We start from the raw sequence: 27,379 nt of genomic DNA, 5'->3' as shown, positions 1-27,379 counted from the left end.
CAGGAGATGTCTGTGGTGGTGAAGCATGGAGGACTGCACAGCCGTGCAGTCTGACTCCGCCTGTAGAGAAGATGACGCAGCATGCACTGGAACACTGTGAGTCTCTGTAGCTGAGATCTACTCCCAGTCTCAGCTCCGCACACTTGTACACCAGGACTCTGTCTCTCAGTCTCCGTGTGTGTCACACTCTCCTCTCACTCCCTTTGAGATAGAGGAACAGGAACTTACATCATATAACTCTGCCTCCGAGTGACTCCTAGCACTAGAGGTCTGACACTAGGGGATGCACCCATAGACTGATACACAGTTGGAGACAGGTACAGAGTGCACCATATCCTAACAAATATATATTTGACATAAATTATAAAAGGAAGACCTTATGTCCCCTTATAGTTTAAAACAGGCAAAATTTTAGGAGAAAAACTGTAAAACTGCAGTTTAGGAGACATGAGGGCACAATGTACCACCAAGTCCTTTCATGGATAGTGCACACTGTAATGTGCATGCCCTATTTCATTATTGCTATAAAATGAATAATACAGAGGGCGGTATACCGTTACAACTATGTATACTTAAGTGCATATATGCATATGTAAATATACTGAGCCTCGTAAGCTTTATGTCTTTATTACCTCATTAAAAAGTAAACAAAAATAAGAGAAATACTGAAAAAAGTAAATGACATTACCAAGTTATGTATTATCAACCTTTTTACAGATAGCATCCTTCAATTTCATTTTGAACTAAACACTTTTTAATTTATCTGTACATACAAACTACATCTTGGTTTACATGTCCAAATAAATAAAACTGACCTCATGAGTACCTTGTACTTCAATTAATCTTATAGAATGACCTTGCTTGACCTTGCTTCAAAATCTAGTTTTCCAAAAGTTACTTAAAGTCTTAAGGGAGCATCAGTGTATTATCAGTTTCTTATACTTTATCCGAAAAGATTAGAATTTGTCATACAACATCGTAATATCTATTACCTTTGACCAGTTCAGTGGTTCATTCTCTCCATTCTCTTTTAATCCATAGAAGACACTGGAGTTAAATCTTCACAGATTTTCTCATCGATCTACCTTCTCCAAAAGGCCACATGGTCACCTGAGTCTCAATATAGCTTATCAGAGTTTGATTCTCTTAAGGGGCTGCCCTCTTCTGCTGTTCTAGCTGACCTGTTTTGTGACAGTATTGTGCTTTTGTTGTATCTGTGGTCTCTTGGTATTATCTCTGCTCAGTAGATGCAGTTTGGAAATTGTTCTCTACTAAAGTAAGAATAGGAATCATAATAAACTTATCTGCTTGTCATCCATAAAAAATAGAGGGACTGAACTGAATTAGTTCACACTATATGATAAATTACATCTCTGGGAATTGTGAGAGCAGGGTTGTTCTTCTTCATTATGAAGAACTCATCCATAATAATTATCTTTACAATTCTAGTACTAAAATATTTTTTCTTGTCTTTGGGTATCATCTCTTAACATCATAAGCCTTCCAAGTACTAAGTGGAGATAAGGGGGCCAACAGAAAAAGCAGAGAAAATCCCACTATTTATTAGAGATGTGAGCAGATCCTAGTGTTTTGGTTCCAAATCATTGTCAGGTTTATGTTTTGCAACACCACTTTCAAGTGTTTTCGGTTTGGTTTTTGGTTTGGTTTTGGATGTTGGGTTTCTTTAAAAATCTATAAAAATAATTTAAAAAACCCAGCTAAAATCATGTAAATTTGACCCACTTTTGTTCCTATAGTATTATTAACATTAATAACATCAATCTCCAGTCATTTACAGTTAGTTTTGCCCATCTCACCATACACAACCCAGAGAGCAATGGTACCTGAAATCATGAGGGATGGACTTACATTCAATGCAAAACATGAGATTCTTTTTTTAAATTTGACATCCAAACTTGAGGGAAGACCCAACTTGATACTCAGTCCACTCAGATTCCCAAAAACTGATCTGAGCCAAGACTCTTTTCTACGTGGATCCTTTAAGTTTGGGTGTGTCTGATTCTCGACCGAACTGCTCTTCTGTAATATACAGTATATCACTTCGTGATAGGTTCTAAAGGGCTTTCCATGTCTTCTGCCGCCCTTGCACTAAAGCATGCTAATATCAGTGCTGCCATAGGCACCTAAGTGATCCAGCTATTCCTAAGAAGAAATGTTGCTTATCTTCAGTTGTCTTGTCCAGCACCGACTTTGTCCCCTGTAGCTGCCATTATCTGCCATTCCTTAGGTAAAGACCAGTGAGAAGCAGGGTGCAAAAAGTGAAGTGAGTCACATTTGCCCATTTGACAATAAAGTTTGTTACAAAAAACATCAACTTACTGCTGAAGCTGCATAGGACTTGAGAAGGGAGAGGAGACCAGAGATGTGACAGGTGAGATTGCACTGTGCAGTCAGGATGTGCAATGCATCTCTGCTGATGCCTCTTAGGGGGTGACTAAATGTTCACTCTCCTTGGCAGAGATATTTTTAGAACATAGGGGGTCATTCCGAGTTGTTTGCTCATTGCCGATTTTCGCAACGGAGCGATTAAGGCAAAAATGCGCATGCACATGGTACGCAGTGCGCATGCGCTAAGTATTTTAGCACAAAACTTAGTAGATTTACTCACGTCCGAACGAAGAATTTTCATCGCTGAAGTGATCGGAGTGTGACTGACGGGAAGTGGGTGTTTCTGGGCGGAAACTGACCGTTTTCTGGGAGTGTGCGGAAAAACGCAGGCGTGCCAGAATAAAACGTGGGAGTGTCTGGAGAAACGGGGGAGTGGCTGGCCGAACGCAGGGCGTGTTTGTGACGTCAAACCAGGAACGAAACGGGCTGAGCTGATCGCAGTGTAAGAGTAAGTCTCGAGCTACTCAGAAACTGCTAAGAATTTTCTATTCGCAATTCTGCTAATCTTTCATTCGCAATTCTGCTAAGCTAAGATACACTTCCAGAGGGCGGCGGCCTAGCGTGTGCAATGCTGCTAAAATCTGCTAGCGAGCGAACAACTCGGAATGAGGGCCATATTGCGTTGGCCGCCTGCTGCTTTGCAATGATAACTGGTAATCAGAGCGGCATTTTCTCCATGATAAGTGGATTTTTAGCACATGAACCTTTAATTTTCTTCTGATGTTTCAGCAGGTCTCTTGATGAAGCTTTCTCCCACCACGTCACTCATACACAGTGGCAAGATGGCACCACGCATGCGCAGTACTATCCTCAGGGGTCATCTTTCTTAGGGTTTGAAGATTCCCTGTAAGGAACCAACATGGAGTATGTGCAGTAGTTCACTCCACTGTTAACACCCCTATTGCTACATGCTTCTTCACATTACACCAACATTCCAATAAAGCTTTGTCACAGCAATCTGTAAGAAAGGTTGTTTAAACATATAAAGAAACACCAAAATATCACGTGAGATTGGTCTTGTTTTTTTGGTAGACATATCAGTGAGAGTTCCTTTACCTGCTGCATGGACCATGGCAACAGTCTCTTGAATCAAAGTATTTTTTTGCAAAGTATTTTTTCCTATCTTGAACTTCCACTCTCACAATTTAGATTTTGGCTTTGACTTGTAGATGTCTTTAGGTTCACTGAATGCAATGTTTGCAAATACCTCATTATACTTCTTAGGTGGCTTGAAGATATTTGATCTTGGAGAAGACCATTATTTCTGTGGTTAAATTTGCTGCTGTCTGCTGCTGCTACATCATAGATTCTATGGTGATCTGCTTAGAAACATTGGCACATGACCCACAATATCCCACTCTGAAACCACACTGTGGCGGATATGTGTCAGACAACCATAGAAGTCTAAATTGCTTCAAATTAAGTAAGATTTTATTCAAGCACAGTAAAAGCAGAGCCAATATAATAGCTACTTACACAGGATTACCAGCAAAACATGGAAGAAATAATAATACAGTTTTCATGGAAAAGCATTCGCAGGAGTATTGCATTCACAGCAAACAGGTACACCGGGGTCTGTAGTATCCAGCACCCTAGAGAGGTGCTAAAGGTGCACACCCTCATTTCTCTCCCCAGTGACTTGAAGCACAAGCAGATTTATATAGCTGATCTCCTCTTTATTGAGGAAAAGGTATGTTTTTTTCCCTGCATCACATAAGGTTAACCCTTTCTTCAAATGTGATGGAGATTGTGCACAGAATTCAAGATGTGGCCTTACTAGTGATTTATATAATGGGAGTACAACACACTCATCCCTTGCATCAATTCCCCGCTTTATGCATGCTAATAATACCTTGTTTGCCTTTTTTGCTGCATTACTACTTTGGGTACTACTGCTAAGTTTGTTATCTATGTGAACACCTAAATCTTTTTCCAGTACAGAATCCCCCAGTTTTTCCCCATTTAGTATGTAGGTAGTATTTTTGTTCTGCTACTGAAGTGCATTACCTTACTTTTGCCTATATTGAAATGGAGTATGAGGTTTAATATAGGCATATGTAAGGTAATGCACTTCAGTAGCAAGAACAAATATCAGATATCCTAGAACTAGAAAAAGTTTGGAGACGGGCGACCAAATTGATAAAGGGGATGGAGATGCTAGAATATGAGGAACGGCTTGCTAGGCTAGGCATGTTTACACTGAAAAAAAGGAGATTAAGAGGGGACATGATTAACATTTACAAATATATAAGGTGTCAATACACAGAGCTAGCGGGGATTTGTTTTGGTAAGATCATCACAAAGGGCACATGGACACCCGCTTAGGTTACCGGAGAGGAGATTTCGCACACAGAGACGGAAAGGTTTCTTCACAGTAAGGACAATATGTATTTGGAATTCCCTACCTGAGAGAGTAGTAATAGCGGACTCTGTCATTACTTTTAAGAAGGTGCTAGATAAATTCCTAATGGACAAGGATATACAGTGCTATGGTGGGTAAATCATGCACTATAATAAAAAAATAATAATTTACATAACGGCTAAACATTCACCACAGTTAAAATTGTAAAAATATTACAGTGTAGAAGAGAACTAGTAGGTGGAAGTGAATGGACATATTGTCTTTTTTCAACCTTAGAAACTATGTTACTATGTATGTTTGATCCACTCTCCAACATTTACACACACACACACACACACACACACACACACACACACACACACACATATACTAGCTGAAGTACCAAGCATTACCCATGTTTACATTTTTCAGTTATTAAGTTATCAATTAGTTGGATGTAACTGTTAATATAAAAAAATAATTGGTAGCTTAATACCTCTTACAACACACCCATGAGGTGTCTGGCCAGTGTCGTTTTTGTTTTTGGGATGTCGTCAGTAGCCCTGATCCCCAGCTTTTCTTTCTGTTTAGTTTTATAATCACTGTTTCATTGCGAGGTGGGTTTAATGTTTTTCTTCTCTTATCAATATTGCGATTACAAGGCTTTTGGGTACACAATTTTTTTATCTTCCCACCTCTATTTCTGTCATTTATTTCAGGTCATTGCATTATGGTTATTTCAGTCAGTAATTTTAAGTTAATCGAATTATGATTATTTCTGTCAGTTGTTACAGTTCATTAAATTTTTCTTCCAAACCCATCCAGTGGAAGGTTCAGAACAGGCTCCCTGTGTCAAAGTTCTGCCCGGAGGATTCTGCAGTGAGGTCCAACTGGAATCCTAACCACACTAAAACCTGGCCAGCTTCCAACTGGACCAGCTCACATGTTGTATCATGGCATGCTGCATGGTGTGCCAGGCTGCGACTATTCGCAGTCACCAATTGCTTCATTCATTCCTTTAGGAATTAATGGGATTTCTGGCTGTGACTATGCAGCAAGCTATGTTGTAGCATGCTGTATTATAGCAAAGATGAGCATGGGTGCCAAGAGCTTTACAAGGTCATAAGGGAACCTAAGGAAACTTCAAAGTAACTGAAGATCTTTCTCACATTAGCTAATGTTAATGTTTATGAGTCCACCATCAGAAGGACATTAAACAACAATGATGGTAATGGCATGATTACAAGGAGACAGCCGCTGCTCTCCATTATATTTGGAGAAAGAACACTGCATTTCAGCAAAAAACTCATACCATACATGAAACATGGTGGTAGTATCATGGTTTGGGCCTTTTTGCTGCATCTGGCCCATAACAACTTGCCATCATTGATGGGACAATGAATTCTGATTTATACCAGAATATTCTAAAGGAATATGTTAGGACATCTGTCCATGTGCTTCATCTCAAGAGAATGTGAGTCAGGCAGCAAGACAACAACCCAAAGAACACAAGTCACCAAAGAATGGTTAAAGAAAAATAAATTGAATGTTTTGGAATGGCCAAGTCAAAGTCCTGACCTTAATCCAATCGAAATGTGGTGGAAGGACCTGAAGCGAGCAGTTCATGAGAGCAAACCTACCAACATTACAGAGTTGAAGCTATTTTGTACGGAGGAATGGGGTAAAATTCCTCCAAGCTGATGTTCTGGACTAATCAACAATTACCGCAAAAGTTTACATGCAGCTACTGCTGCACAAGTGGGTCATAACAGATACTTTTGCTACTCACAGATATGTGATATTGGATCATTTTCCTCAATAAAACACAGAGCATGTCTATTTTATTTGTCTCATCTGTATGATTGGGTTCTCTTTATCTACTTTTAGGAGATCTAAGGTAGTTTTAGGCCAAATTTCAGTAGAAATATAGAAAATTCTGAAGGGTTCAGAAACTTTTAAGCACCACTGTACCTTTCCTCCGCTGAGCTCTCCCCCTCTCTCCTCACTCGCATCACCAACTATCGCTCTGCTATCACTTCTTGCATGTCCCAAAAAACTTAATATGTCTAAGACTGAGCTCATCATCTTACCACCCTCCTGCATAACCTATATTCCCACAATTTCATTATTCTCCTCTTACCCCCAAGTGCACTGTCTTGGAGTTATGTTTGATTATTCAATCTCCTTCAATCCTTCAAACCACTTATTCAATACCTCTCGCTGATCTGTCATTTCCATCTCAAACATATTTCCAATATCAGACCCTTTCTCACATTAGATTCTTCTAATACCCTCATCCATTCACTGGTCATCTCCAGGTTGGACTACTGACCTCCCTGACAAATGCCTATCTCCACTCAAATCTATCCTCAATGCTGCAGAATGGCTCATCTTCCTGTCCAAACATACTATGTCCACCTCCCCTCTCTTACAAGCCCTACAGTGGCTCCCCTTCCCCTTCCAAATCCAATTCAAGCTTCGTACACTCATACCCTTTTTCCACTACTGATGCGGGTCGCAGCCGGGAGCTTGACACGGGAGCTACTCGGCTGCGACCCGCATCAAAGCCCCCTTTCCCACTGCACTCACCCAACCTGGCATATTGCCGGGTTGGTGATGCTCTGGTGACGCAGCAGGGGTGGCGCTGGGAGATCACATGATCTCCCAGCGCCGCCCTTTTATACAGTGTAAATGGGAGCTGTGTCACATCGACACGTCTTCCGTTTACACTACAACCTTACCCGGATCATTCCCATGTCCTACCCAGGTAGCTACCCGGGTAGGATTCACGGGCCACTTGATCTGGGTTTTTGCGGAGTGACCATTTTCCACTAGCAAAAAACCCGGGTAAATGCACGCCCCCATGCATTTATCTGTGTTTTTTTTAGCTAGTGGAAAAGGGGTATCACTTACAAAACTCTCACACATTCCTCAACCATTTGCATATCTGACCTTATCTCCCTTTGCACTCCTACGCACCCTTTTCAGTCCACAAATAAATGCCACCACTCTTGCCAACTATTTACTTCCTCCCATTCCTGCCTTCAAGATTTTGGTCATTGTGCTTGCTACCTTTGGAATTCTTTACCTCTCCCTGTCAAACTCTCCACCTCTCTATAAAACTTCAAGACCTGCTTCTTCACCAACCAGCCATCTATCATCCTAACCCTCTATTCCACGCTCACTGTTTACCCCATCTGCATCACCCCTGTCTGTCTGCCCCTCCCCTTTAGAATGTACTTTTCCCTACTTCCATACTTCCTACAATGGCACTTAACCCTTAGTTTTTGCCACCATGAGGATTATTTCAGTGTCATGTCCCCTGATGCTACAATGTATAATATATATATATATATATATATATATATATATAGGTAGCATGCCTTTCCCACCTGTGGCTCAGGTATATCTGGAAAGGACAGAGGCGGCACTCCGAGGACTTTGAAAAATAATTTATGTGCAAAGCATGGCAAATCAAAAGTGTACAAACAATGAAAAAAACATGGAGGTCTTACAACGTTGTAAGACCTCCATGTTTTTTTCATTGTTTGTACACTTTTGATTTGCCATGCTTTGCACATAAATTATTTTTCAAAGTCCTCGGAGTGCCGCCTCTGTCCTTTCCAGATATACCTGAGCCACAGGTGGGAAAGGCATGCTACCTGAATTAATCTAAGGAAGGCACCCAGGCATATTCATTTCTCATACAGAGTGCCGGATGTATACATTGATATATATATATATATATATATATGAGAGAGAGAGAGAGAGAGAGAGAGAGAGAGAGAGAGAGAGAGAGAGAAAAAAGCCAGCCTGCACACATTAAAGTCCAAATAGGAGCGCATGGTACATATGTATAGCATAGTCCAGAGCCAAGAATACACACACACACACACACACACACACACACACACACACACACACACGTACCAGTACTTGTCAAAAGTCTGAGCACACCCCCTGAAATCGAAAAGCAGCTTGTTTATCGTACATTCTGCAACTTGTGTATAAATGGGGTATGATAAAAATAACAGAATATATTATCTGTTGGGGTCGTGCATCGGGCTAAATCAAAAACAGTTCAAAATGTTACAAGAAAACGAACTGGTCATCCAAAAACAACAACTGTTCTTGAGGACAACTTCATTGTGACTACTAGCAAGCGTAACAGATGTTTGACCGCTCTGGAAATAGGAAGGGAGTTGCGGAAAAGTCATTCCCAGCGATAGGACGGTGGCCAGGTGCTTGCAGGAATATGGCCTTAGTGGTAGGGTTGCGGTAAGAAAACCACTTCTACGTGCTACAAACGTAGCAAAAAGGTATGCATGGGTTAAGAAGCATAAGGATTGGACTGGGGAACAGTGAAAGAGGGTGCTTTGGATGACTAATCGAAATTTGAACTTTTTGGCTCGCATCGCCGGGCTTTTGTGCGTCGTCGTCCAGGTGAGCGTTTTCTCCCAGACTGTGTAGCGCCAACAGTTAAGCATGGAGGAGGCAATGTGATGGTTTGGGGATGTTTCGTGGGCAACTAAGTTGGTGACTTAGTCAGTATCGACGGAACAATGGATCAAAAGGTGTACTGCAACATATTAGTGCATCATGAGATTCCTTCCAGAAGGCAACTTGTGGGTCAGAAGTTCGTTTTCCAACAAGATAATGATCCAAAACATACGTCCAAGTTGTGTATTAATTATTTGCAAAAGAAAGAAGTCATAACAAAATGGAATGGCACCTCAATCATCAGATGTTTCACCCATCAAGCTTTTGTGGGAAGAACTAGACAGGGAAATCCGAAAACAGATGCCTACCAACACCGAAGGCCTCTGGGAGGCTCTTCAAAGCTGCTGGAGTCGAATGGATCACCAAAAGCTGGAAAAATTAGTAAATAGGATGCCAAGGATATACAAAGCGCTTATCAAAGCTAAGGGTCGTCACTTTGATAAAAGCACACTACCTAAATAAACTTGCCTAAAAGTCAAAACAAACTATTTTTTTTGTTTCTTTATTGTTCAGTTGTATATTTTGTAAACAAATCCAATAAAACAGGTGTTATTTTGTTACTGTGCAGTTAAATTGAGAATTCCTTAAAATATGCTGGCGTGCTCAGACTTTTGCCAAGTACTGTATATATACCATGTACTTGTCCTACATTATCTTGTGCTGTAAGTCATTGTTTTCCTGTTTGGCCCATTTATTAATGTACTTTGTTAGGTGCTGCAGAACCCTTGCGGCGCCATATAAATAAATAAATAAATACATTAAATAAAATAATAATAACAATAATAATAATAATAATAATAATAATAACAACAATAATAATGATATCAGGATACAGATAGGAAACAATCCAACATGTTTTGTTTTGCAAGTCCCTCAGGTACAGTATATGGTTCCAGTGATTAAGGAGGAGCTTAAATGTGCTCTGGATTTAATGCATCTAATCAGATCAATGTATGTAAAGTAGTGATGAGCGGGTTCGGTTTCTCGGAAACCGAATCCCCCCGAACTTCACCCTTTGTACACGGGTCCGAGCCATACTCGGATTCTCCCGTATGGCTCGGTTAACCCGAGCGCGCCCGAACTTCATCATCCCGCTGTCGGATTCTCGCGAGATTCGGATTCTATATAAGCAGCCGCGCGTCACCGCCATTTTCACTCGTGCATTGGAAATGTTAGGGAGAGGACGTGGCTGGCGTCCTCTCCGTTATTGTTGAACTTGATTGTGCACTATTGCTTAATTGTGGGGAGGGCTGGGGAGCAGCTGTATAATATAGGAGGAGTACAGTGCAGAGTTTTGCTGATCAGTGACCACCAGTAATCCGTTCTCTGCCTGAAAAAAACGCTCCATATCTGTGCTCAGTGTGCTGCATAATATATCTGTGCTCACACTGCTTAATTGTGGGGACTGGGGAGCAGCTGTATTATAAAGCAGGAGTACAGTGCAGAGTTTTGCTGACAGTGACCACCAGTATACGTTGTCTGCCTGAAAAACACTCCATATCTGTGCTCAGTGTGCTGCTTTATTGTGGGGACTGGGGACCACCAGTATAATATTATATAGGAGGAGTACAGTGCAGAGTTTTGCTGACCAGTGACCACCAGTATATAATATATAGCATTACGGTACAGTAGGCCACTGCTGTACCTACCTCTGTTTCGTCATTAAGTATACTATCCATCTACATTCTATACCTGTGGTGCATTTCAGTTGTGCAGTTTGCTGACACAGTGACCACCAGTATATATAGCAGTACGGTACGGAAGGCCACTGCTGTACCTACCTCTGTGTCGTCATTAAGTATACTATCCATCTACATTCTATACCTGTGGTGCATTTTAGTTTTGCAGTCTGCTGACACAGTGACCACCAGTATATATAGCAGTACGGTACGGAAGGCCACTGCTGTACCTACCTCTGTGTCGTCATTAAGAATACTATCCATCTACATTCTATACCTGTGGTGCATTTTAGTTTTGCAGTTTGCTGACACAGTGACCACCAGTATACTATATATAGCAGTACGGTACGGAAGGCCACTGCTTTACCTACCTCTGTGTCGTCATTAAGTATACTATCCATCTACATTGTATACCTGTGGTGCATTTTAGTTTTGCAGTTTGCTGACACAGTGACCACCAGTATACTATATATAGCAGTACGGTACGGAAGGCCACTGCTGTACCTACCTCTGTGTCGTCATTAAGTATACTATCCATCTACATTCTATACCTGTGGTGCATTTTAGTTTTGCAGTTTGCTGACACAGTGACCACCAGTATACTATATATAGCAGTATGGTACGGAAGGCCACTGCTGTACCTACCTCTGTGTCGTCATTAAGTATACTATCCATCTACATTCTATACCTGTGGTGCATTTTAGTTTTGCAGTTTGCTGACACAGTGACCAGATGTATACTATATATAGCGGTACGGTACGGAAGGCCACTGCTGTACCTACCTCTGTGTCGTCATTAAGTATACTATCCATCTACATTCTATACCTGTGGGGCATTTTAGTTTTGCAGTTTGCTGACACAGTGACCACCAGTATACTATATATAGCAGTACGGTACGGAAGGCCTCTGCTGTACCTACCTCTGTGTCATCATTAAGTATACTATCCATCTACATTCTATACCTGTGGTGCATTTTAGTTTTGCAGTTTGCTGACACAGTGACCACCAGTATACTATATATAGCAGTACGGTACGGAAAGCCACTGCTGTACCTACCTCTGTGTCATCATTAAGTATACTATCCATCTACATTCTATACCTGTGGTGCATTTTAGTTTTGCAGTTTGCTCACACAGTGACCACCAGTATATTATATATAGCAGTACGGTACGGAAGGCCACTGCTGTACCTACCTCTGTGTCGTCATTAAGTATACTATCCATCTACATTCTATACCTGCGGTGCATTTTAGTTTTGCAGTTTGCTGACACAGTGACCACCAGTATACTATATATAGCAGTACGGTACGGAAGGCCACTGATCTACCTACCTCTGTGTCGTCAAGTATACTATCCATCCATACCTGTGGTGCATTTCAGTTGTGCGCAGTATATATAGTAGTAGGCCATTGCTATTGATAGTTACTGGCATATAATTCCACACATTAAAAAATGGAGAACAAAAATGTGGAGGTTAAAATAGGGAAAGATCAAGATCCACTTCCACCTCGTGCTGAAGCTGCTGCCACTAGTCATGGCCGAGACGATGAAATGCCATCAACGTCGTCTGCCAAGGCCGATGCCCAATGTCATAGTAGAGAGCATGTAAAATCCAAAAAACAAAAGTTCAGTAAAATGACCCAAAAATCAAAATTAAAAGCGTCTGAGGAGAAGCGTAAACTTGCCAATATGCCATTTACGACACGGAGTGGCAAGGAACGGCTGAGGACCTGGCCTATGTTCATGGCTAGTGGTTCAGCTTCACATGAGGATGGAAGCACTCATCCTCTCGCTAGAAAAATTAAAAGACTTAAGCTGGCAAAAGCACAGCAAATAACTGTGCGTTCTTCTAAATCACAAATACCCAAGGAGAGTCCAATTGTGTCGGTTGCGATGCCTGACCTTCCCAACACTGGACGGGAAGAGCTTGCGCTTCCACCATTTGCACGCCCCCTGTAAGTGCTGGAAGGAGCACCCGCAGTCCAGTTCCTGATAGTCAAATTGAAGATGTCACTGTTGAAGTACACCAGGATGAGGATATGGGTGTTGCTGGCGCTGGGGAGGAAATTGACAAGGAGGATTCTGATGGTGAGGTGGTTTGTTTAAGTCAGGCACCCGGGGAGACACCTGTTGTCCGTGGGACGAATATGGCCATTGACATGCCTTGTCAAAATACAAAAAAAATCACCTCTTCGTGTGGAATTATTTCAACACAAATGCGGACAACAGTTGTCAAGCTGTGTGTTGCCTTTGTCAAGCTGTAATAAGTAGGGGTAAGGACGTTAACCACCTCGGAACATCCTCCCTTATACGTCACCTGCAGCGCATTCATCATAAGTCAGTGACAAGTTCAAAAACTTTGGGTGACAGCGGAAGCAGTCCACTGACCACTAAATCACTTCCTCTTGTAACCAAGCTCCTGCAAACCACACCACCAACTCCCTCAGTGTCAATTTCCTCCTTACCCAGGAAAGCCAATAGTCCTGCAGGCCATGTCACTGGCAAGTCTGACGAGTCCTCTCCTGCCTGGGATTTCTCCGATGCATCCTTGAGTGTAACGCCTACTGCTGCTGGCGCTGCTGTTGTAGCTGCTGGGAGTCGATCGTCATCCCAGAGGGGAAGTCGGAAGACCACTTGTACTACTTCCAGTAAGCAATTGACTGTCCAACAGTCCTTTGCGAGGAAGATGAAATATCACAGCAGTCATCCTGCTGCAAAGCAGATAACTCAGGCCTTGGCAGCCTGGGCGGTGAGAAACGTGGTTCCGGTATCCACCGTTAATTCAGAGGCAACTAGAGACTTGATTGAGGTACTGTGTCCCCGGTACCAAATACCATCTAGGTTCCATTTCTCTAGGCAGGCGATACTGAAAATGTACACAGACCTCAGAAAAAGACTCACCAGTGTCCTAAAAAATGCAGTTGTACCCAATGTCCACTTAACCACGGACATGTGGACAAGTGAAGCAGGGCAGACTCAGGACTATACGACTGTGACAGCCCACTGGGTAGATGTATTGCCTCCCGCAGCAAGAACAGCAGCGGCGGCACCAGTAGCAGCATCTCGCAAACGCCAACTCGTTCCTAGGCAGGCTACGCTTTGTATCACCGCTTTCCAGAAGAGGCACACAGCTGACAACCTCTTACGGAAACTGAGGAAGATCATTGCAGAATGGCTTACCCCAATTGGACTCTCCTGGGGATTTGTGACATCGGACAACGCCAGCAATATTGTGCGTGCATTACATCTGGGCAAATTCCAGCACGTCCCATGTTTTGCACATACATTAAATTTGGTGGTGCAGAATTATTTAAAAAACGACAGGGGCATGCAAGAGATGCTGTCGGTGGCCCGAAGAATTGCGGGCCACTTTCGGCATTCAGCCACCGCGTACTGAAGACTAGAGCACCACCAAACATTCCTGAACCTGCCCTGCCATCATCTGAAGCAAGAGGTGGTAACGAGGTGGAATTCAACCCTCTATATTCTTCAGAGGATGGAGGAGCAGCAAAAGGCCATTCAAGCCTATACATCTGCCCACGATATAGGTAAAGGAGGGGGAATGCACCTGACTCAAGTGCAGTGGAGAATGATTTCAACGTTGTGCAAGGTTCTGCAACCCTTTGAACTTTTCACACGTGAAGTCAGTTCAGACACTGCCAGCCTGAGTCAGGTCATTCCCCTCATCAGGCTTTTGCAGAAGAAGCTGGATAGATTGAAGGAGGAGCTAAAACAGAGCGATTCCGCTAGGCATGTGGGACTTGTGGGTGGAGCCCTTAATTCGCTTAACCAGGATTCCCGGGTGGTCAATCTGTTGAAATCAGAGCACTACATTTTGGCCACCGTGCTCGATCCTAGATTTAAAACCTACGTTGTATCTCTCTTTCCGGCAGACACAAGTCTGCAGAGGTTCAAAGACCTGCTGGTGAGAAAATTGTCAAGTCAAGCGGAACGACGTGACCCGTCAACATCTCCTTCTTCACATTCTCCCGCAACTGGGGGTGCGAGGAAAAGGCTAAGAATTCCGAGCCCACCCGCTGGCGGTGATGCAGGGCAGTCTGGAGCGAGTGCTGACATCTGGTCCGGACTGAAGGACCTGCTAACGATTACTGACATGTCGTCTACTGTCACTTCATATGATTCTCTCACCATTGAAAGAATGGTGGAGGATTATATGAGTGACCGCATCCAAGTAGGCACGTCAGACAGTCCGTACGTATACTGGCAGGAAAAAGAGGCAATTTGGAGGCCCTTGCACAAACTGGCTTTATTCTACCTAAGTTGCCCTCCCTCCAGTGTGTACTCCGAAAGAGTGTTTAGTGCAGCCGCTCACCTTGTCAGCAATCGGCGTACGAGGTTACTTCCAGAAAATGTGGAGAAGATGATGTTCATCAAAATGAATTATAATCAATTCCTCCGTGGAGACATTCACCAGCAGCAATTGCCTCCACAAAGTACACATGGACCTGAGATGGTGGATTCCAGTGGGGACGAATTAATAATCTGTGAGGAGGGGGATGTACACAGTGAAAGGGGTGAGGAATCGGAGGATGATGAGGTGGACATCTTGCCTCTGTAGAGCCAGTTTGTGCAAGGAGAGATTGATTGCTTCTTTTTTTGGTGGGGGCCCAAACCAACCAGTCATTTCAGTCACAGTCATGTGGCAGACCCTGTCGCTGAAATGATAGGTTCGTTAAAGTGTGCATGTCCTGTTTATACAACATAAGGGTGGGTGGGAGGGCCCAAGGACAATTCCATCTTGCACCTCTTTTTTCTTTCATTTTTCTTTGCATCATGTGCTGTTTGGGGACAATTTTTTTGAAGTGCCATCCTGCCTGACACTGCAGTGCCACTCCTAGATGGGCCAGGTGTTTGTATCGGCCACTTGTGTCACTTAGCTTAGTCACACAGCGACCTTGGTGCGCCTCTTTTTTTCTTTGCATCATGTGCTGTTTGGGGACAATTTTTTTGAAGTGTCATCCTGCCTGACACTGCAGTGCCACTCCTAGATGGGCCAGGTGTTTGTGTCGGCCACTTGTGTCGGCCACTTGTGTCGCTTAGCTTAGTCACACAGCGACCTTGGTGCGCCTCTTTTTTTCTTTGCATCATGTGCTGTTTGGGGACTATTTTTTTGAAGTGCCATCCTGCCTGACACTGCAGTGCCACTCCTAGATGGGCCAGGTGTTTGTGTCGGCCACTTGTGTCGCTTAGCTTAGCCATCCAGCGACCTCGGTGCAAATTTTAGGACTAAAAATAATATTGTGAGGTGTGAGGTGTTCACAATAGACTGGAAATGAGTGGAAATTATGGTTATTGAGGTTTATAAAACTATGGGATCAAAATGACCCCCACATTCTATGATTTAAGCTGTTTTTTAGGGTTTTTTGTAAAAAACACCCGAATCCAAAACACACCAGAATCCGACAAAAAAATTTCGGTGAGGTTTTGCCAAAACGCGTCTGAATCCAAAACACGGCCGCGGAACCGAATCCAAAACCAAAACACGAAACCCGAAAAATGTCCGGTGCACATCACTAATGTAAAGTACCATAATGACTTGTTGATAATGGTATATACTGTAAGTTATAAATGGCTACAAAACTATGGCCAATAATGAAACAATTATTAGCTTTAAAATAGTTACAATTAAAACTGTATTTCTATTTAAAATGTGTATCAAAAGGCTAACCAAAATTAGCTGCAAAGTAAAAGAGTTAGGAAATGTGTGCCCTTTGAGACTATTGGTGCAAATGAATCAGATAGTCTGAGAATCATGTGATAGATTTTTTACTAAACATAAATTAACAGGATGTAATATAAAAAGGTCCTTCCTGTCTCCAAGTATGGCAACTGTCATATACTGTATATAGGCGCCATTATTTGAGAGACTGACATTAGCTGGTCTGGTGGAAGAGCACATGAGTATGCCAAGGCTGCTCTACCTTGTCATTTAACCTTTCATTTGCTGGATATTTGTGAGTTACCCCATCATTAACACTTGTATTGCTGTGGGGCACAGCAGAGGTGGTGACAAGGCAAGGAAGCTTGGTTGTCCTGCTTACTCAAGAGCTGAATAGTTTTGTGAAATAAGCAGGTCTGTGAAAGATTGTCCCGATTGTGATATCCACATTGATCAATATATCATTAGAATATTGTTTTCAATGAAATTTTGTCCAAAGGTTGCAGTGAGCTCGCTGGCTACTAAGCAACAGAGCACAAACACATGGCAATTTAAAAGAATATAGCTCATCTATGAAACATTGCCACACAGCAGTTGCAGAAAAGAAAAGTGGTGCAAGATGGAATTGTCCTTGCGCCCGCCCACCCTTATGTTGTATAATAAAAAGGACATGCACCATTTAACAAACCAAGCAATTCAGCGGCAGGGACTGACACTTTTGTGGCTAAAGTGTTTTGTTTGTTTGGGCCCCCACAAAACATTTTTTGGAAGGACTACCCTCAATCATTAATGAGGAGGTTGATGGTGAAGGAGTTGGTGGTGGAGAGTGCATGTGCTGGTCCAAATTGCTCGTAGCTTGTTATTATTTTACAAATTATTATAATTTTGTAAAGTACATTTTGATGAATTTGTTGTATATGATGTAACAGCTTGGAGCTGCCTAGCTGGTTAACGTCCCTACCTCTACTAACTTTGGCCTCACAAATGGGACAGATGCCTTCACAAACGTTGTCAAGATTTGGTAAAAATTAAATTCCACACTCAAGAGGTGGCTTTTTGGTGTTATGCCAGGTATGACAATGGCTTTCTTTTTAACACGAGTAAGAGTTGCTGGTGGCTGACTTACACAAACAACATCATCATCAACAACATCCTCATAAGCATCAGATAATACACAAATATCCCCTGTATGCTGATGCACTTCCAAACTAGCATCCTCAATTTATATTATGTCATCATCACCATCTTTAATTGTACTGCTCATCCTCCAAATTTGCAGATGGTGCAGACATGATGCAAAAAAGTTTCTCTATGAGTACAATGTGAGAAATGTCAGACCCACACATTGCTAATGTGGGCACTCCTAGACTCTCCTCATGGATTTGTGAACACACAGTTTGCTCTTCAGATTTAGTGTTCTTTTTTTGGCACTGATTTGCCTGTTCTAAAGGTGACACTTCTACATCTTTTCTTTAACATTGTGAAATATTTAGATTTTAGGTGCCCTGACTTAAACATTCTGCAAATAACAACAACTTCACACTGTGACTCACATAGCACTTATATTATAAATGTGGTTGCTTGCCATATACTGAGCGTTATTGTAGCATAGTGCCACTGCTTAGCCCTGAACACACACAAATTTTTAATATTTATTTTTTTGCTTTTTTTTCCTATATATTTTTTTTTTACACAATGCTACAACTCACTGCACTTATAGTAATGGTGGCACACTAGCACCTTTGGAAATTGGCACAAAACCTTTTATGAGTTACAGCACCAGTGTGACTGCACACCAATAAAGGGTTAATATAATCATTAATGGTATTAACTTAATGCTGCCCTGTGTTATTTTGGATGAGCTCTGGGCTGTGTGGCGTGCACCAGTAAAGGATCAATATTAATTTTGCTCTAATCACTATGGGAGGGACTTCACATATCACATCCAGATACCAGGCCAGGAAGATAACATCTTGCCTCATTTTGGAATCCAAGTCTGTTGTAAAAACATAAGCTACGGCACTGATTTACTCAGAATATGGAAGTTCAGGCAGGTTCAGTTTTCCGAAAATTGGGCCCGCACATCTCTATATATCATATCAATTGGACCATTAAAATCAATTTTTCTTGATGATACATAGTTTTACCATTCATGGGGGAGTTCCAATGGCAAAATCCACAGCTTTTAAGTATTGCATATGCATGGCAGCAGTGCCTGTTACTTTGCTCATACAAAGACACTAACCGTCAATGGTTAAATAGTTATCAAACCATAGAACATAAATGGTAACCCATCAATGTCCATTCCCAACTTACTTTAGAAAGGAGTTCATCCACTAAAATAACACTGCTTGACTCTGAAGTGTTTCCCCTATGTCTCACTATGCTGGTGCACACAATATAGGAATTGTTGTAGGCACACTGCACAGTGGTAGCAATCCTGCCCTTTTTCCATATATGGTTTTCTTGTTTGTAGAGGCTTACCTTCCTCTCCATAATTATGGGGGCAACTTCCAATGTATCAACTATATTAATGACGACACTGTGATTTCTGCCCATGTACCCACCAGAGTGTGGGGCCACTCCCTTCCCCAAATGCTCCCGTATCATGCATCACAGCTTAAACATTTGCTTTCTATAGCCGGCCTTAGGCATTTCACTTCACATTACTAGCTCTGCCCACAATAGTGGCATGGCTATTCCACATGACATCATCCACTATACCTGTCTTTCAAGCCTTGTCACAATGTTACATCTCGCACATTCTTTTCTCTGTTGTGGAGCATAAGTTTACACACTTTTATGTCTGATGTACATCTGGTGCAGTTACTACTGTTTTTGAGCTAGGTACATCTTGATATGTGTCTGACTGAACAAATGCATGTACTGTAAATATATTTTGATTGTATGCAGGGATTGGCTGGCAACTTTCAGCCTGGGGGGCAAACACAAGCAAGTGGCCTTTCTACTAGCACACATATCCTGCCGAATCCAATATGTGAAAACTGAGAAGCTTTAAAAGTGCGCTTTAAAAAAAAAAAAAATCATCTGAATGATTCTCCGGTGCCATAAAATGGTATGGTGACAGTAAAATCATTAGATGTTTGCAGATACTGTGGAGCAAAGTGATTTTTCACTATGTTATCTACTTTCATACAAGATCGTTGTAAGTATCAAATAGTGCTAGATTTAGAGCATTTGACAATTACTACCTCTGCATGTATAGGGGGCACTAGGAGAGACGGCAGGGAAAAGGGGCAGTGAGAGAACCTGCAGAGGAAAGGGGGACATTGGGAGACTGCAGGGGAAAGGAAGGCAGTGGGAGAGACTGCAGGGAGATAGTCTTTGAGACTGCAGGGGATTGTCAGAATCATTGGAGTCACAGGGCCCCCTCCATTTGCCTGGGCCTCATACAGGTGTACCACCTGTACCCCCCTGATGGGGGCACTGTCTGTATCTCCCAGGTTGGCTCCCACTAATGCTAGATACCTGCCGAACACAGCAGTGTTCATTTGCCGCAGCCTGAAACTGACAGACGGGAGGCAGGCACCGAATCCTTGCCAGCAGTCATATATATAAATACACAACACAGCAATGGCATGAGTTTTGCTGAAGTGTACCGTCCCGTGTAGCACATGGTACCCTGCCCCTTGGCCCAGCCCGCCACTGAAAGTGCAACTTTCCCCTGCATAAGTTCACAGTGCATATTCAGTCACCTACATATAGTAAGTACTTATACACATAAACAAATAAAAAATCATTGTGCCTGATTCAGAGCTGAATGCAATGCCAATGCTCAAAGTTTTCTATTGTATGTGTGTGTGTGTGTGTGTGTGTGTGTGTGTGTGTGTGTGTGTGTGTGTGTGTGAGAGAGAAAATCCCTAAAAACTCCCATGGTGCTTGCATTACACAGAGTGTATTGACAAAGAAGCTGTTGCTATTGAGATGCACAGTAGAAATATTTTGGAAAAGTGTTGGGTGTTCCTGGTCGGTGGCTAAACAGGGTTAGTGGAAGCTTCCATGGTGTGACCGATACATGGTGCCTATGGACACTGACAGTGGGAGTATTTGGATGCATGTATGTACAACAGTGTAGTGCCATTTGCATAAAGTCGCAGATGGGTGACCACCAATAGATACAGCCGTTCACCTGTGAATCAGGACAGTGCTGCCAAGTTATTGTTCCCCTTCATGTTAATCCCCATTTATTTTATTTTTTTATACTATTCTGAATTTGCAATATTGCCAAACATAAAACATAAAATAGTTACAATTAAAACTGTATTTCTATTTAAAATGTGTATCAAAAGGCTAACCAAAATTAGCTGCAAAGTAAAAGAGTTAGGAAATGTGTGCCCTTTGAGACTATTGGTGCAAATGAATCAGATAGTCTGAGAATCATGTGATAGATTTTTTACTAAACATAAATTAACAGGATGTAATATAAAAAGGTCCTTCCTGTCTCCAAGTATGGCAACTGTCATATACTGTATATAGGCGCCATTATTTGAGAGACTGACATTAGCTGGTCTGGTGGAAGAGCACATGAGTATGCCAAGGCTGCTCTACCTTGTCATTTAACCTTTCATTTGCTGGATATTTGTGAGTTACCCCATCATTAACACTTGTATTGCTGTGGGGCACAGCAGAGGTGGTGACAAGGCAAGGAAGCTTGGTTGTCCTGCTTACTCAAGAGCTGAATAGTTTTGTGAAATAAGCAGGTCTGTGAAAGATTGTCCCGATTGTGATATCCACATTGATCAATATATCATTAGAATATTGTTTTCAATGAAATTTTGTCCAAAGGTTGCAGTGAGCTCGCTGGCTACTAAGCAACAGAGCACAAACACATGGCAATTTAAAAGAATATAGCTCATCTATGAAACATTGCCACACAGCAGTTGCAGAAAAGAAAAGTGGTGCAAGATGGAATTGTCCTTGCGCCCGCCCACCCTTATGTTGTATAATAAAAAGGACATGCACCATTTAACAAACCAAGCAATTCAGCGGCAGGGACTGACACTTTTGTGGCTAAAGTGTTTTGTTTGTTTGGGCCCCCACAAAACATTTTTTGGAAGGACTACCCTCAATCATTAATGAGGAGGTTGATGGTGAAGGAGTTGGTGGTGGAGAGTGCATGTGCTGGTCCAAATTGCTCGTAGCTTGTTATTATTTTACAAATTATTATAATTTTGTAAAGTACATTTTGATGAATTTGTTGTATATGATGTAACAGCTTGGAGCTGCCTAGCTGGTTAACGTCCCTACCTCTACTAACTTTGGCCTCACAAATGGGACAGATGCCTTCACAAACGTTGTCAAGATTTGGTAAAAATTAAATTCCACACTCAAGAGGTGGCTTTTTGGTGTTATGCCAGGTATGACAATGGCTTTCTTTTTAACACGAGTAAGAGTTGCTGGTGGCTGACTTACACAAACAACATCATCATCAACAACATCCTCATAAGCATCAGATAATACACAAATATCCCCTGTATGCTGATGCACTTCCAAACTAGCATCCTCAATTTATATTATGTCATCATCACCATCTTTAATTGTACTGCTCATCCTCCAAATTTGCAGATGGTGCAGACATGATGCAAAAAAGTTTCTCTATGAGTACAATGTGAGAAATGTCAGACCCACACATTGCTAATGTGGGCACTCCTAGACTCTCCTCATGGATTTGTGAACACACAGTTTGCTCTTCAGATTTAGTGTTCTTTTTTTGGCACTGATTTGCCTGTTCTAAAGGTGACACTTCTACATCTTTTCTTTAACATTGTGAAATATTTAGATTTTAGGTGCCCTGACTTAAACATTCTGCAAATAACAACAACTTCACACTGTGACTCACATAGCACTTATATTATAAATGTGGTTGCTTGCCATATACTGAGCGTTATTGTAGCATAGTGCCACTGCTTAGCCCTGAACACACACAAATTTTTAATATTTATTTTTTTGCTTTTTTTTCCTATATATTTTTTTTTTACACAATGCTACAACTCACTGCACTTATAGTAATGGTGGCACACTAGCACCTTTGGAAATTGGCACAAAACCTTTTATGAGTTACAGCACCAGTGTGACTGCACACCAATAAAGGGTTAATATAATCATTAATGGTATTAACTTAATGCTGCCCTGTGTTATTTTGGATGAGCTCTGGGCTGTGTGGCGTGCACCAGTAAAGGATCAATATTAATTTTGCTCTAATCACTATGGGAGGGACTTCACATATCACATCCAGATACCAGGCCAGGAAGATAACATCTTGCCTCATTTTGGAATCCAAGTCTGTTGTAAAAACATAAGCTACGGCACTGATTTACTCAGAATATGGAAGTTCAGGCAGGTTCAGTTTTCCGAAAATTGGGCCCGCACATCTCTATATATCATATCAATTGGACCATTAAAATCAATTTTTCTTGATGATACATAGTTTTACCATTCATGGGGGAGTTCCAATGGCAAAATCCACAGCTTTTAAGTATTGCATATGCATGGCAGCAGTGCCTGTTACTTTGCTCATACAAAGACACTAACCGTCAATGGTTAAATAGTTATCAAACCATAGAACATAAATGGTAACCCATCAATGTCCATTCCCAACTTACTTTAGAAAGGAGTTCATCCACTAAAATAACACTGCTTGACTCTGAAGTGTTTCCCCTATGTCTCACTATGCTGGTGCACACAATATAGGAATTGTTGTAGGCACACTGCACAGTGGTAGCAATCCTGCCCTTTTTCCATATATGGTTTTCTTGTTTGTAGAGGCTTACCTTCCTCTCCATAATTATGGGGGCAACTTCCAATGTATCAACTATATTAATGACGACACTGTGATTTCTGCCCATGTACCCACCAGAGTGTGGGGCCACTCCCTTCCCCAAATGCTCCCGTATCATGCATCACAGCTTAAACATTTGCTTTCTATAGCCGGCCTTAGGCATTTCACTTCACATTACTAGCTCTGCCCACAATAGTGGCATGGCTATTCCACATGACATCATCCACTATACCTGTCTTTCAAGCCTTGTCACAATGTTACATCTCGCACATTCTTTTCTCTGTTGTGGAGCATAAGTTTACACACTTTTATGTCTGATGTACATCTGGTGCAGTTACTACTGTTTTTGAGCTAGGTACATCTTGATATGTGTCTGACTGAACAAATGCATGTACTGTAAATATATTTTGATTGTATGCAGGGATTGGCTGGCAACTTTCAGCCTGGGGGGCAAACACAAGCAAGTGGCCTTTCTACTAGCACACATATCCTGCCGAATCCAATATGTGAAAACTGAGAAGCTTTAAAAGTGCGCTTTAAAAAAAAAAAAAATCATCTGAATGATTCTCCGGTGCCATAAAATGGTATGGTGACAGTAAAATCATTAGATGTTTGCAGATACTGTGGAGCAAAGTGATTTTTCACTATGTTATCTACTTTCATACAAGATCGTTGTAAGTATCAAATAGTGCTAGATTTAGAGCATTTGACAATTACTACCTCTGCATGTATAGGGGGCACTAGGAGAGACGGCAGGGAAAAGGGGCAGTGAGAGAACCTGCAGAGGAAAGGGGGACATTGGGAGACTGCAGGGGAAAGGAAGGCAGTGGGAGAGACTGCAGGGAGATAGTCTTTGAGACTGCAGGGGATTGTCAGAATCATTGGAGTCACAGGGCCCCCTCCATTTGCCTGGGCCTCATACAGGTGTACCACCTGTACCCCCCTGATGGGGGCACTGTCTGTATCTCCCAGGTTGGCTCCCACTAATGCTAGATACCTGCCGAACACAGCAGTGTTCATTTGCCGCAGCCTGAAACTGACAGACGGGAGGCAGGCACCGAATCCTTGCCAGCAGTCATATATATAAATACACAACACAGCAATGGCATGAGTTTTGCTGAAGTGTACCGTCCCGTGTAGCACATGGTACCCTGCCCCTTGGCCCAGCCCGCCACTGAAAGTGCAACTTTCCCCTGCATAAGTTCACAGTGCATATTCAGTCACCTACATATAGTAAGTACTTATACACATAAACAAATAAAAAATCATTGTGCCTGATTCAGAGCTGAATGCAATGCCAATGCTCAAAGTTTTCTATTGTATGTGTGTGTGTGTGTGTGTGTGTGTGTGTGTGTGTGTGTGTGTGTGTGTGTGTGTGAGAGAGAAAATCCCTAAAAACTCCCATGGTGCTTGCATTACACAGAGTGTATTGACAAAGAAGCTGTTGCTATTGAGATGCACAGTAGAAATATTTTGGAAAAGTGTTGGGTGTTCCTGGTCGGTGGCTAAACAGGGTTAGTGGAAGCTTCCATGGTGTGACCGATACATGGTGCCTATGGACACTGACAGTGGGAGTATTTGGATGCATGTATGTACAACAGTGTAGTGCCATTTGCATAAAGTCGCAGATGGGTGACCACCAATAGATACAGCCGTTCACCTGTGAATCAGGACAGTGCTGCCAAGTTATTGTTCCCCTTCATGTTAATCCCCATTTATTTTATTTTTTTATACTATTCTGAATTTGCAATATTGCCAAACATAAAACATAAAATCTTGAGGCAAATTTATAGCCTATTATTAAAATAATATATTATTTTACTTCAGATTCTTTAATTTCCCTTACTGACTTTACTTTTCACTACATTCTCAAAAATATCACTGAATAAAGTTTAAGTACTTGAGTTAATAAAAAATGTCAGCACATGTGATTGTAAAATCCCAGCAATAGATATATGTGTTTATAGATAGGGCATTTTATTTTTCTACATAAATGAAAATGTCAATGAAATAAACTGAAGAGACTTGGGAGTATATTTATCATTGGTGACAGTGGAGCCTGAAGAGTATGACACCGCATACTGCAATGATAAGAAAGAATTTTCAAGAGGGATTTCACAAAAAAACTTTGTTGGGCCAACCTGTTCTGGTGACGAGGTTTGCAGCCAAGTCATAGCTACCTGTATCATTTTACAGCCGGCTGAAAATGGTGTTATCTGGACCAAGCTCTGAAAAATTAAGCTTGGTTACTTGGGTCAGTCCACAGTCTCATTGAGAGTATTGAGGACTGTGGCCTGTAGAGATAGATATCTCTGTTAGGGGGAGATGTACTAAGCACTTTAGAGTGATAAAGTAGAGAGAGATAAATTACCAACCAATCCACTCCTGATGGCCATTTTTCAAACACTGTAAAATGACCGCTAGGAACTGATTGGCTGTTACTTTATCTCTCTCCACGTTATCACTCTCCAATGCTCCACTTTATCACTCTCCAATGCTTAGTACATCTCCCCCTTAGAATGTTCTTAAATAGGCATAATATCTCTGTTAGTCTTTTCCTAAATATGCATTTTATATCATGCATAAATTTCAGTTTCCACATGATTTTCAGTAGAAGTGACCTTAATAAATATACCCATTGATATATAGTATAGCTGCAATGCTAATAGTATAGCATTCGCAATATTAGCTGCAGAGCTCAATACACAGCCAATATGAAATGGCTACAGAAATGGCTAGTTAGTACCACTACTGGTCATCATCATCGTTTTGAGGGTTCTGTAGGGCTGAGTTGGCCCAGACCTACAGTACCTCAAGAGATACATACACATCTAATTATGTTGTACTTTCATGAACATGCCCTTACTGTATTCAGTGTGTGCATGCATATGGGTCCTGTCCCACTCCATACCACCTCTCTGTAAGGGGACATAAGCATAGATACAGCTTGCTTGAGTCATTACCATGCAGGAGATCACAGGAACTGGGAGAGCAGAGAAGCACTGACATTTAAACAAACAGGTGGAGGTGTGCCACTGCTACTGTGCCATATTATTTTCTATAGAACATAGGCAGTTTCAGTTTAACATTTGGTAGACAAGCCTGTTAATAATATTTGAGTTGTTTGCTTATTAGTCACAATTGCGGATAAGAAAAACACTATTTCCTGATGCATTTAATTTCTTTTCATGGGGATGGATACCCCAGCTGTACTGCATTATTTAATGCATCTAGCTGAGCAGACCTGAAGAAGAGCCTATCTGAATGAAGGCATCACATGAATGGATAAAAGCATGATATGATCAGCTCATATGACACTGTTACTGACCAGGTACATTCCATGAATACCTCTTGGCAGACTGCAATAAATAATGCATATCATTTAGAGTATCCATCAGCCATTTAATGCAGATATCCTATTAGCATCAAAAGTTCAAGATTCCTCTACAAATAGAGATCCTAATCCATGAAAGTTGCATACATATACAGAAATGTAATATTTGCTTATGTAAGAAGAAATGTAAAGAAACTTTCCTTGTATACATTTTTTATAGCTTTTTCTGTTTCTCTTTCATAATGTTGACAGTCTGTCACTGGTTCACTATTGGTGTCTCACATTTTCAGAACATATACTTCATATTGTAAAAATGACAGTACTCACGGCTGATAACTGTACAGTGGGAATCTGCAGGACTTTCAGGGATTCTTGAATATTTGAAATGTAAAATCTCCAGCCTGAAATGTTTTCTTCCGTACAATCTCTCCAGTATTCGTATGTAAGCTTGGGGCTTTCTGCAGCCAAGTGAAAACTTGATAGACACTTTTAAATGTGACCTATGTACATGTTACTTGACAGCACTTGTTTTCCATGAAGCAGCCGGGTTAGTTTCTCTGAAAGCAAGGATGTGTTATGTTCTCATATAACCAAGATATAGTAACAAAATACCAAACACCAACCTTTTGTAGTGTCAG

General features: G+C 41.6%; 1 long non-coding RNA gene across 1 annotated transcript; it reads right to left on the bottom strand.

Annotated features, from left to right (window-relative positions):
• On the bottom strand, positions 1 to 27,358 carry LOC134910471 (uncharacterized). Its single transcript, XR_010176208.1, has 3 exons — positions 27,069 to 27,358; positions 26,274 to 26,325; positions 1 to 201 (listed from the first exon to the last, which is right to left on the bottom strand). It is a non-coding gene; the product is annotated as an uncharacterized LOC134910471 (long non-coding RNA).
• Between the last annotated feature and the right edge of the window lie 21 nt (positions 27,359 to 27,379).

Source organism: Pseudophryne corroboree, chromosome 1, assembly GCF_028390025.1.
Source record: "Pseudophryne corroboree isolate aPseCor3 chromosome 1, aPseCor3.hap2, whole genome shotgun sequence".
Lineage (NCBI taxonomy): Eukaryota > Metazoa > Chordata > Amphibia > Anura > Myobatrachidae > Pseudophryne > Pseudophryne corroboree.
This window is presented reverse-complemented; position numbering and strand designations above follow the sequence as displayed.